Raw genomic sequence first — 12,898 nt, forward strand, 5'->3', positions numbered from 1 at the left:
GTCTTTTGCACTAATGAGTAACAAAGAAGTAGCTCTCAGCTTCATAAAGGTTGTTGACCCCTGCACTACACTGTATCCCATGTGCCCACTGGAAGTGTGTGACCGTATCTCAACCGCATCCCTGCAGCATGCGCATTGCACCTCCGAAACCAATCGGATTGCATCCCACCCTGTTATACGATGAGCGTGTGAGGGAGGGGGTTTGGGGGTGGGGTTGAGGTGCCTTAACAGAGGAGGGTGGAAGAGAGATAGAGCAGATGGAACAATAAGTGATGGGCAAAAGGAGGGGGAAGGAGATTGAAGAAAAACAGAGGGAGGAAGAGGAGAGAGGAACTTCCCATACTACATCGCGTGCACAAGTGAGGTGCGAGATTCCACAAAGCACAAACCCCAAGGTGAGAAGACTTTATTGTCCTAATCATTATCATCACCATCCTCATTCCTCATTGTTTTTGTCAATATCCTGTGCTGCCCTCCAGGTAGGATTGTAAACTGTGAACTTAACCACGTCAAGAGTTAAAAGTGTGCAGGCATGCTGTTTTTGGAACCCTTCCGCATCATGAGAGATCGCCCACAAAAAACCTCAAACAAAAAAAAAAACAGGATGTCTTGGTGTGATTAATTCGAAAGGACATTATTCATTACTGGTGGATTGCCTGTGTTTTTATTACAACGGGTGAATTTTTGGCAAAGCATGTTGTGATGAAATCACACATGCGATCTTAGTATGCTGCACTTGTGCCACATTTCAGCAGTATGCATTATTTATTTGATGTGGAAAAGCGATATCTTAACTGGGGAAGGAATCCATACGCTCCGACGCATGATTATCACATGGGAGAAGAGCCGTAGCGCTGCTATCAAGGAGGAGGAGTATTCACGGAAGTGGTGGGATCCATGCTTACCTTTTTTGTCTACGGCAGTGGAGACCCCTCAGGCAACAAGAAGCTGCCGCCACAATAGGGCATAGCTGATGAGCCCTTAACTTACATGGGCGTTCAGAAGAAGGGGTCTCCTTTTGTCTCTCAGAGTGTAGATAGGGCTTCCAAACAAAATGTGGTGTGCATGTCAAATCTGGGAGCTGTGTGTTTGAGTCCCACTGAAAAAATAGATTGTGCATGTGTATGTGTTTTCGTTGTGACCAACAACTGAGCTAGGCTGTTTCGTTCCAATGTTGACATTCATTTTTTGGGAGAGTTAACCACGTGTGGAGTGGATGGAAAATCTAAAAATTAATATGCAGGTTGTCCCAAAAGTCTTGGGCACATTTTGACATTGACATCTCGGAAACTACTAAGGATATAAAAACATATAAGGTTATTTCTGAAAGCTTGTAACATTCATTTTTACATGGAAAGTACAGTATGTTCAATGTAAGGACCAATCGTCATAAGACAGACATCAAGTCAAATTTTGCCAAACGCGTCCCAGCATTGCATTGTCAATGTTTGGAATAGTTGTTTAATCACATCTTTTGGAAAAAGGGAAAAATAGACCAAACCTTTCACAAACCCGTTCAGTTTTCCAGTATGCCGAGGTACTGCTCACTATTTACTGTTGCTCTTTTAATAAAGAATGTAGAGAGCTTTTTTGACATAGCACAAAACAGTAACGCACGAATAATAGAAGCTGTTGTGACCATTCGCAATGCAAGGCTGGGACCCGTTTGGCAATAATTTGATTTGGCTTGATGTGTGTCGTGTTACCTATGTTGCATACAATGAAATTCTTTGAACATTCCATATAAAAATTGAGATAGCAAGCTTTCTGATTTTGCCAGATGTGTTTTTTATATCCTCAATATGTTTCATATTCAATGTCAAAACTTTGGGAACACCCTCCACTATTGAACAATATGTATGATTAAACAAAGTATTTACTCTAGGTTAGGGGGTCCCAACTTAATTTACTTGGGGACTACCAGAGCTAAGGTCTGGGAAATATTTTGGCCAAATCAGGTTTTCCACAAAACTGCTCTAATCAAAACATTCTGATGGTGTCAAACATTGGTTTTTATTTTTTTAATTCCCTCTACAGAAAACAAAAAAAACAAAATACATTAAGAATTATTATGAAAATAAATAAATCAATCAGTGATTCATTATTCTATACCCCCTTTGGCCTCACCTAAAGGAACAGTGCGTATTATTTAGTGTAGTGGTAAAAATGTCAGCAAAAATACATTAACTATCTTATAAATGTGCTTTTTTTATACTCAAGAAATTTACATTTAATTTACATAACATGAGCCTCATCTAGAGGGAGATGACATATTTTTTGCCCTCTTTTTGCTGTAAGTTGCTGGAAAAACAAAATACCAGGCAAAAAAGTAAAATAGACCCTTTAATTTTTTTTATTAAGGAGGGTGCCTTATACTATGAGGAACACAAACAGCTAGCGGACCCCAAGTTGGTTTGATTTTATTGCCAACGTACTCTTTGCATTACAGACTAACTCTGTCACCCCCTGATATGGATAACTTTAACTATTTCGCAATCTTTAAATATTTGCTTTCAGGATTTGATATTTCATGTATTGGAGAAAAAACATTCAGCATATTTTTTTGCAAATTTTATGTTGTAGTAACACACACACATATACAAAAGACAGGACAAGTTTTGATTGAAACACATAAATAAACTTCAATGTAGTTCATTCTTAATCCAACAACTGCTTGGACTGTCAGTGGTACGTTGACTGTCACTAACTTAAAGGGGCAGTGTGTATTATTTGACCAATACATGTTACTGTGTTGTGTAGTGCAATGTTAAAAAAACACAATGAAGAATATAAACTAGATAGACTCAAATTGACCAAAAAGCACAATTTTTCTTTTTCTTTTTTTGCCCCATGTTTTTGAGGTTTTTGGGTACCCGTAACGATTACTTGATGTCAGCACCCTTCAGGTGAGGCATACGTTATGTTGATTTAACAATAACCTCTTAAATGATAAGAATTAAAAAAAATGCATGTTCATAAGATAGTTCATGTATTGTTGCTTATTATGAAAATCAATATTATTTTTCAATTATTGAAAAATTTTAACCACTAAGAGGCAGTACATAATACACACGTTCTCCTTAAAACATGTAAATAATATACTCATTTTATAGTATATATTTATAAAAGAGCACTAACCAAAAATGTTATTTTTCTGTGCTTGTAATGGATGTTTTTCCTTGTACAGTATATATTGTGAGGTTTTTAATTAGCTGTATTTATTTTATTTTTTAGGACAGGGGGACCCAAGAAGTGACATGTGAAAAGAAACGTGCATGGCACTTCCTCAGAGATTGAAGTATTAAATTACGTTTAGGAATTTGCATAGTGACGTACCTTGAAAATGAGTCAGCGTAGAACCTCATGTCTTGCTTTTTCTTCGAATTGCTTGTTGTTCTGAAATGTAGTTGGCTAACATATTATGTCCTTCTACAAAAACGTTGTGATGTTTACTCTTAGGTGAATGGTTGGGATTTGTCAGATAGCCTTTTTCTTTTGCCCTTGTTGCAAACTTTTATTTAATCAAAATAGAACTTTACTTGCTTACTTTGAACTCTGGGCCACACTAATTGATCAAATTCTGCAGGTCAATGAGATCTGTTGTGATCAGCATTTCATACTTTTCATCTTTGTACTACTGTTGAAAGCCCGGCTTGAGGCAATTGGACCACATGATGTGGTTCAGATTTGAAACGAGTCCGGTCTGGAACTGATGCAAAGCAAACAATGTTGGTGCACAGACAATTTATGGCCTAAACCTGGCTCATAAATGGTCTTTATAAGCATTGCCTGGCATCCTGATGTAGTATGGATCCAGTAAACAGATCTGGAAGAAGCCTGAGCAAGGACTGGCGCAGAGTTAGACTATGTTGATATAGTGTTCATTTCTGGCCCATACCCTACTTGGCCCGTAACAGGCTCAGATATTACAAATGTAGGACATTTCAATCTAATACTTAATTACTTTAACAAGGATATAATGTAAGTAATTAAAAAAGAATATTTACTTGAATGATTTTAACATTATTATTTTTTTCTTGGAGAGATGAAAACAGGGTGGAAATGGATAAGAGAGTGGGAAGAGAGTTAGTGCTCTTCCGTGAGCAGACCACCTGCACCCTCTCGGGGTGTGCGATACTGGGAATTTTGGTATAGATCCGATTCAAGTAAATACAGGTTCGTAACAATTGATACAGATCCAATACTTTTTGCTTGGAAATGTCATGATCATTAAAGTATTGAATATCCCCTCCCACTTTGATTTTTGTTTATTATAGTTATGATGAAAATAGCACAAACAGCACAATATACATGTTTTTTAAAATTAAGTAACTGCAATGCAAACATTTTTTGAATATAAACGTTTTTTTTATTTATTAAAACAAAAAAAGGTAATTATAAAGAAAATCATAACAAAGTCAACAAGAAAAATATAATACCTTCACGCCACAGGATTTTGAAAATAGTCAGAAAGAGCAAATAATCTTAACAAAAACAAACAAAAAATTATCAACAAAACAAAAATACAAATCTGTAATGTAAATTTGAACAAGACAATTAAAATCCCTTCAATTTCACAATATGATGAAAATATTGTCATTAGTGCAACTAAAGTGTAAACACGAATCGATCAAATTTGAATATTATAATGTACTCTATTTTACGGACTCTAAGGCACACTTAAAAAACAAAAAAATAACAGAAATTTTAAAGTGTGTGCTTTATAGACCAGAAGTACACTATGTGAAATCGGAAATACATAAAAATACAATGAAATGCTTTTACCTATGATAACTATTTATGAACGAATCGAAATAATTTAAATGTGAAACCAGATTGCATAATATTTATGTTCTATATAATAGTTATTGTTTTTTTTTTTTAGTATATTCAGATTTTTTTTTTAATGCAGCCCTGGCTCTTACCTTAGCTTTAGTTTTATTCATGATAGTCGTGTGGGCCTTATGTATTAGATAAATAGCTCATAGAGGAATATTTTGAGGGCGCGCCATATATTCCGGAAAATATAGTATGTGTTTTCCTCCAATAAAACTAAGATACAGTACTGCTAGTTAAATGGGGAAGACAGTATTAGATACGTGGTGCAGATAATGGATGAATGGATTTTCCAAAAGTATGTACATTATTGCTGTATTGCTGAGATTTTAAAATGTAACCAAAAAAATGATGGTCTCAAGAAAGTCTTTAAAGAGGTTGTAGAGCATTCGATGTTGGGTTAGCATTCTGATTGATGCTTGGGATCCTTTACCCTCACCTGTCTCTTTTTCCTTTTCCCTCCCCCAGCTCAACTCCACAATGTTAAAACAGTTGAATAGATTTCACGCACAATCAGAAATTCTCATACAAACTATACAGTTATAGATTGGTGTGACTGTAGGGGGGGGGATGTTGATTATTTACAATAACGCCCAGTTGCTTTAAATCTTCACTCTACAGTAAAAACTAAGCCATTGTTGTTTTTCCTTCGAAAAGGTGCGCGCCAAGAGCCCAAATTCTAGATTTTTTGTTTCATTTTATTATCCTTGTTTTATTTTGGTGCTCTATTGAAGTTTCTCTTGTAGTTGATTAGTAAAAGAAAACCAGATACATCCATGAGTGTGTGTGTCTTGATTGAAGTGTTGAACTACCAAAAATTAAGCGAAAAACAATTCGCTTAATGTTGTGGGTAGCCAACCCTTCAGATTAACTTAAAAAGTTTTCCTACTCGTTTTCCTGATGTAATTAACGCAAAATGAATGTAGCGCTACCGAAAGGCAAGGCCAGTTTTAAAAGAATAAACTCGGCTCTTCAATATATTTGGTCAATAATTGTTGAAATAATGCTTGACCACCCAGATTTTGCTACATGGTTAATATAATTTACATAGGTCCATCTGTCTTTTATCTTTTTTTTTGTTCAATCATTAAAATGGCTTGCCCTTTTTGGATGATTTTCCAGACTACAAATTATTATTCGGCATTTTGACATGAGAAAGTCTACCATCTCATTGCAAAGTATATTTTTTAGTGAGTGTGATGGCCTGAGGTACTATAGGTAGGATGCTGGGGACAAAAATCCAGAGCGAGACAGTCCCTTCTTGGATTGCCTTCATCACTGGCCTCCCTTTATTCAGTTCCTCTGCTGAGGTCATAGCCTGGCTTTGTGGGCCACCCCTGGGCCAGCTGTGTGTTCTTTTTCTTTACTGCTACAAATCCTACGTTCCATGCCAGACACTTTTTGTAATCATATCAATTGGTAACTGTCAACTGAACTCACTTACCAGCTTGCAGAGTTCTTATATATGTTTTGACTTGCTGCCAGCTCCTCTTTTGCTCGGACAAGTTTGGTTTTTAAAGGTGAGTTGCGACGTTTGAAGTGTCCTTAAAAAGGTGAAAGTAGAATTTTCTCTTTTGAGCGCAAACATAATGGCCCGGCTCTGTGTTACCGGGCTTTCTATTTGGGTGGAGTTGTTGAGGCCGTCGTTTGTTGAAAAAGTGCCAGGAAGCCACTAAGGAGCCCAAAGAGCCGAATGAAGCTCCAGGGACATTCAAAAGCTGATTGTTTGAAATAGCATCGCAGGTATATTTGCGTCCCTGCAAAATACATCATGTACACCGGACTTTTTTCTTTCAGCGGTACTGTAAAAATTTGAAAATTGGCATTGGAAGTCCCTAAAAATGCTTGAATTTGGTCTACTAGTGATCCCAAGAGCCAAGAAGAGATCCGCATGTTCAAGAGCGTTCTCCTTTCGGGCCCCGGTGCTGTGGAATGCTCGGTTCTTTGAGATTCAACCTCCAAATCTAAGCTTAAAACACTGAAGTTCAATCGCTTACGAATTATGTTGACATCAGGAAGCTGTCAACCGGACATACTGTTATTACCTACATGTCATGTTGATGATGTCTGCGTACTGTCTGTTTGTTCTCCTAATGCTGAGGTTTTTGATTTTTTTTCTTGCCCTTATATACAGTAGGTTTTAGATCAGGGAATGGTGTGATAGCAGTGGGTACTCTTTACAGCTCTTTGAGATTTATTGTGATTAATGGCTACACAAAAAAATGTTAAAACTTATATGAACTCTATGTTGGCAGAATTAAACAAATAAAAACAAGCATTAAGGTAAATAAAATTTATTAGCATTGGTGATGGCCCAAACGCCACTCGCCCCGGCTGGGCTCCCGGCCACACTGCGCGCCCCCGTGTGTCTAGCTAACTTTAGTCACACAGGAAACAGATATACACCGGAAATGCAACTTCAAAATAAAAGAGTACAAAACTGATAAACGTACAAGACACGCAATTAGACTGATTATTGAACCGTTACGTCATGTGTGTGTGTGTGTGTGTGAGAAAGATTGTTTTTATATTTAGAAATATAAAAACAAGTTATATTCACACAGTGAATTCTGAGAAATGTTACAACCAAAACGACCACCCTATCAAAAAAGATGACTTGACTTGACTTTTTCACCTCGTATACAACACTGGTCTAAATCAGGGTAACTTTTTTATGCCAGCACTTTAGATGGACAACAGAGGTGGCTGAGATTACCAGTTCATTTTAACAATTGCTTAGTTCACACATACGTTAAACTTAAAAATAATTACCTTTCCTTGGCTTGCACCCACCCTAAATACATTGTTACTGTTGATGGGATCAATAATAATAATAATGATGAAGAAAATTAGTCAATATGTCTAATACATTATTAACAATACAATACTGTATTTTTGTTATTAAATATATGTTCCATAAACATGCACACTAACAATAATGTTGATAATGTTATTATTGTTATAATTGTTGTTATTACTATAAAAGGATGGACTAGGTAGCAACAATAGTAGCAAACCTACAGTCTATAGTAGCCATTGGTAGCCGGCACGTAGTATTTCCCCAACAACTGTACTTATACTTACCAAGGCGTTCGACATTCATGTAAATCCAAACCAGACCGCCATAATCACTTACCAGATATGAAATCTGCAACCTGGTGTAGGTTATTTTAATGAATTGCAGCCACAGGCTCCTACGGAGCTTTTCAAAAGTTCTGTTTCTTCTTGAAATCGCAAAAAGAATTGTGTTCCCTAAAACTGCGATTTGTGCACCTGTACACGCGACAGCTGGGCAAACTGTTTTTCTAAATAATACTCTAAAAATACAACTCAATACACAAATCTTCTCTTGTTCTCTCTCTCATACTGCTACTCCCACTTTTACGGGTCAACTATGCAGATGCATCCTCTGATTATCTGGTGATGTTGTAGACTGAAAAGGGGTCTAATTTGAGCACACTCCTTCCTTTTATAGCACCTGCTTTTCCTTTACAATGGAAAGCAGGGTTATTTAATCCACATTTATTTAAACAGTCTTGATCTTGTATTTGTTGTTGATGAGAAAAACCTGTTCTGGTACGACGCTTAAGTGGATGACATCATCTAATTTAGCATCCTAACTAATTAATGAGTCACTGAGTTCTAAGCTGTTGACCATAATTACATTTTTGTTACTTATTCAGTTGTTAGTTTTAAATGTAAGTTATTTGCCCTTTGTGTTAGGTAACAAAGTCACAGTGTTGCTGTATTTTTAACATTGCCAAGGTAGTGCAAGAAGGCTTTGAAAAATACATAGCTTTGCTGTTTCATCTTCTGTCGACAGACCTGAATTGTGATTTGAGTCCCGCTTTCTGTCTATCGCGCTCCCCTTCGTTGACACTCATCCCGTCCCAAGGCAGCTCCTGGGTCTGTAGCCATGCAGACAGCTGTCAGCCCGGTGACAAGTGTTGAAGATGAGAAGCAGGGAGAGGAGAGAAGAGGAAGCCAGTCTAATGAAAGGGATTTCAGCAGCATGGTTCCTTCAGTACACCTCCAGATAATAGACCCCGAACTCTTTCATACGTCTCAAGAGCCCAGTTCACTCCACAGCTTGTACAAGATAGCTTTATTAGATATCCCTGTATTCTTTCGACAAAGAACAGGGTTAACTACATGTGTGCATAGATTAGCCAAAATTGGATTTCAATCATTTTTTGTATTGTATTTTTATATTGTTTACGATTATACGAATATTAAAGTGGTGAAATTACTTTAAAATATGTCAATTGTGTCAGGATTTATTCATCTTTACGAAAATCCTAATCATAAAAACTGTCAGGAACCAGGACAGAATCTCGGACCTACGCGCCCGAGTCCACAAGGGCAGACAGGTACTGGGTTGACCCGGAACTTTGAAGGTGCACCTGGAGCCTTGGCCTTCCGGTCGGGGAGATCGGGGTGTGGACTAGACCTAAGATTTATGGCCCAAGCCCGAACCCGAATCCGAACCCGAGGCAATTTCGGGCCGGGTCGGGCCTGAAATGTCAGTCATACGGTCGGGTCGGGTCGGGTTCGGTCCTGCTTTTTTTTTTTTTTTTTTTTTTTTTTTTTTTTTTTTTTTTAATTAATTAATAATTATAAATATATGTTCATTAAAAATATATACTTAAACTATGTATGGATACTAGACCAAGGAATACTTGTTATAAAATAAATAATTTGGATAAAACGGAGAAGGAGCTGTAATTGCTTTTAACGGAGCCAGAGCATGCTCTGTGCACGTGACGTGACGTGAATGCTGTCCTCTTAATAATCTTCCCCTCCGCAAATTCGCGTGATTTTTGAATCTTAAGGACGTACTACTACTGCTGCTGTGGATTATGGCCCAATGATCAAGTCGTCAAAATGACGGACGCCCTTAAATGTTTTCGCTACCTCAAAAAAAAAAACCCGTCAATGACAGATTGTCGCTTAATGTAACATCTGCAGTGCAGACACAGAAATATAAAAGATGTAAATGTTTATACAGTTTTATTTAACTTAGGCCTAGATGTTGTAACAAAAGGCAGAGTTTAATTTGTTATCATAAATCACCCCTCCTTATAAATAAAATATGTAATTTCGGGCCCCTTTGGGGCCGGGCCAGCAAATCCAGTTAATTAGTCGGGCTCGGTCCGGGTCGGGTTTAATACCCCTCGGGCCTGCGTCGGGCTCGGGTGCTTTTTTTTGGCCCGATCTTACCTCTAGTGTGGACGGATCCCAACCGGACGACTCCAACCATCCGTTGAGCTCCCCCTTTTGATGGGCAGGATGATGCCCGGTGTCCTTGCCCTCCACAGTACAGACAGAGGCCGGTAGAGAGTCGACGCTGACGCTCCTCGACGGACAGCGACATGCGATCCACCTTCATAGCCTCTGGTGGGCCTAGAGGAATCCGCGTTAAGATTGCTTTGGCTCACTAGTGTCCGGAAATCGATGGAGTAGTCGGCAATCGTGCGCCTCCCCTGGCGAATGTTCATAAGCGAGCGGGAGGCGTTGGCCGAAGTGGAGCCCGTATCGAACACCTTCAGCATTTCTTGGGCCAGAAGGTCGAACGATGAGCATGTTGCCAAACCCTGTTCAAATTCGGCTGTTCCCCAAAGACGAGCCCTCCCGAACAGGTGCTTAATTGTGAAGGCCACTTTGGCCGCTTCGGACGAGAAGTTACGGGGTTGCAAGTCGAAAATAAGCCGACAGTTCACCTGGAAAGCGCGAACTTGGGCAGGATCGCCCCAAAAAATTTCCGGGACGCCCACCAGCGGCTCCGCCGTTTCGATGGCGGGAAAAATTCACGAGTGGGGTGCGGGCTTGCGGCGGCACGGCAGACAGAGAATTACTGGGAGACGGGACCGATGCGTGCAGCTGACGAGTGAGAATCTCTGGGAGGGCATCCAACTTTGCTTGCTGGTGCTGAAGCATTTATTGTTGCTGCCAGAGAAGTCGGAGAATGGCGGACACGTCACCCGACATACGTCGGAGTTCCGCCTCAGTCCGATGCAAACGCTGCATGGCTCTTTTCTCCGATCGGCGCTCGTAAAAAACGTCCGCTGGGTCCTTCTCTGGTCAGACCGTTCTGCCAGGAACCAGGACGGTATCTCGGACCCAATTGCGTTCGTTTTAAAGGAATCTTTATTGGAATGAGTTGTCAGAGCTTGCTTTGGACTCCGGTGTTTGTCGGTCATCAGCAGCGTCGGACGGAATGCCAGTTCCATGACAGGTAGGCAGAATCGATACAGCTTAGCGGGCAGGTCGATGGCCAGGGCAAGAGAGTAGATCATAAACGTAGGACAGAAACAGGTTGAAACAGGAGGCAGGCAGGAATCAAGCAGGAGAAGTCTTTGATACTAGTAATCTGGCAAAGTACGGTCTGACACTCCCCTCTGGGTGCTGACAGCTGAAGAGGGGAGTGTCAGCCAATCAGAGAGCGCGCTCCTTAGCGCCAAACGATTTCCCCAGGTGTCTTGAGTTTGGCAATCATGACAAAAACAGCGATGAACATTGACAAACCATCCATCCATTATCTTCCGCTTATCCGGAGTAAGGTCGCGAGGCCAGCAGCCTCTACAGGGAAACCCAGACCTTTCTATCCCCAGCCACCTTTTCCAGCAGGATCCCGAGACGTTCCTAGGCCTATTTAGTGATGTAGTCCCTTCAGTGTGTCCTAGGTCATCCCCGGGGCCTTCTGCCGGTGGGACATGCCCGAAACAGATTACCAGATGCAGTAGCCAACTCAAATAGCAGCTCTTTATTGAGTCCCTCCCGGATTTCTGAGCTTCTCACACTATCTCTGAAGGGGTCCAACCGACACCACCCCCTTGTTGTAATACAATCTCTGGTCCCCTTTCTTAAAAAGCGCCAATCGAAAGTCCCAGATGTCCATGAAATATTGGCAGAGGTGTGTCAACCATGACATGCCCACAAAATCCAGAGTCTCATTAAACTCCACGCGGATCTAATTTACCCTTGGGGCTTTGCCACAAGTAGAATTTTATCCACCTTAGTGACTTGAAATACACTGATAGGAGAGCCCACCTTGGATATCATAGACTCTACTTTCTCACAAAAAAAAAAAAAAAACATTAAGGAACTCTGCCCATATCCGGCCCAGTCAATACTGATACTAAAAACTGAAAATGACAAATACTTTTAGAAATATACATTTACAGTAGATCACAGCATAATAGTTTTCTTTAACAATGCAGGAATGTTGTAGTAATTCATCAATTTCTACATTTATATTTTTAGCATTTTGAAACAGCCTGGATGGTATTTGCTATGGTCACATATATCGATAACTTAAAACAAGAGTTGTGTATGCATTGCTAAAAGTATACGGTATTGACCACAGACTTCTCACATATTGAAATCTACAATGTGATTACAAAAAGTGTGGGCTCCACCAGCCTTAAAAGGGCATACTCTTGGCTTACATGATACAACTTTTGAAATATATGATTTATTTTGGATTGACCAGGAGTTATTTTACCAGAATGTATAAAGGGCAATAGCAAAACCACTCAACTGGACTTTGCTTTTATGTCCTTGAACACTCGAAGCACTCATTTTGTTCACAGACTTCCCATAGGGGCCAACAGTATACTTTGATATAAATGCCTCTCACCCGGTTAAGGGCAGCATCAAAAACATTGCAGCTGTATTGTACTGTACACTGTGGAGAGTTTTTATGTGCATCTTGCTGTTATTGCTTGCATGGATTTAATGTTTAAAAATAAAAAAGTGCAAGAATAAAAATTTGAATAGAATGCCCAAAATTGTATATGTAAAGAATATGTCTTTTGAAATAGCAGCAAGGATATATTGAATATGATTAATTATATATTTACCTATCCGTGCTAAATCATGATTTATATGAATCACCCTCAAATATTCATCCAGCAACAGGAAATATCCCCCCTTTTGATATTTCTAGTTTCTAGGCAACATCTGCCCATGTGTAAGAACTGCAATCTGTTTCGACCTTCAAACCTTTTACATTTCAGTGCCTCCAAGGTCGTTCATTACATGACGACCTCAAAAGCCGGTC

The 12,898-nt window shown here is 39.5% G+C and overlaps 1 protein-coding gene across 1 annotated transcript in view; it reads left to right on the top strand.

The window, feature by feature from the left end:
• The first annotated feature begins 251 nt into the window (after positions 1–251).
• The window catches only part of c1qtnf4 (C1q and TNF related 4), a 44,720-nt gene continuing 32,073 nt past the window's right edge, over positions 252–12,898 (top strand). Inside the window, exon 1 of the mRNA XM_088334184.1 lies at positions 252–395. The gene's annotated coding sequence lies outside the window, so the exon portion shown is untranslated. The remainder of the gene's footprint in view (positions 396–12,898) is intronic.

Source organism: Urocampus carinirostris, chromosome 4 (genome assembly GCF_059441175.1).
Source record: "Urocampus carinirostris isolate Australia breed hairy pipefish chromosome 4, RoL_Ucar_1.0, whole genome shotgun sequence".
In the NCBI taxonomy this organism is placed as follows: Eukaryota; Metazoa; Chordata; class Actinopteri; order Syngnathiformes; family Syngnathidae; genus Urocampus; species Urocampus carinirostris.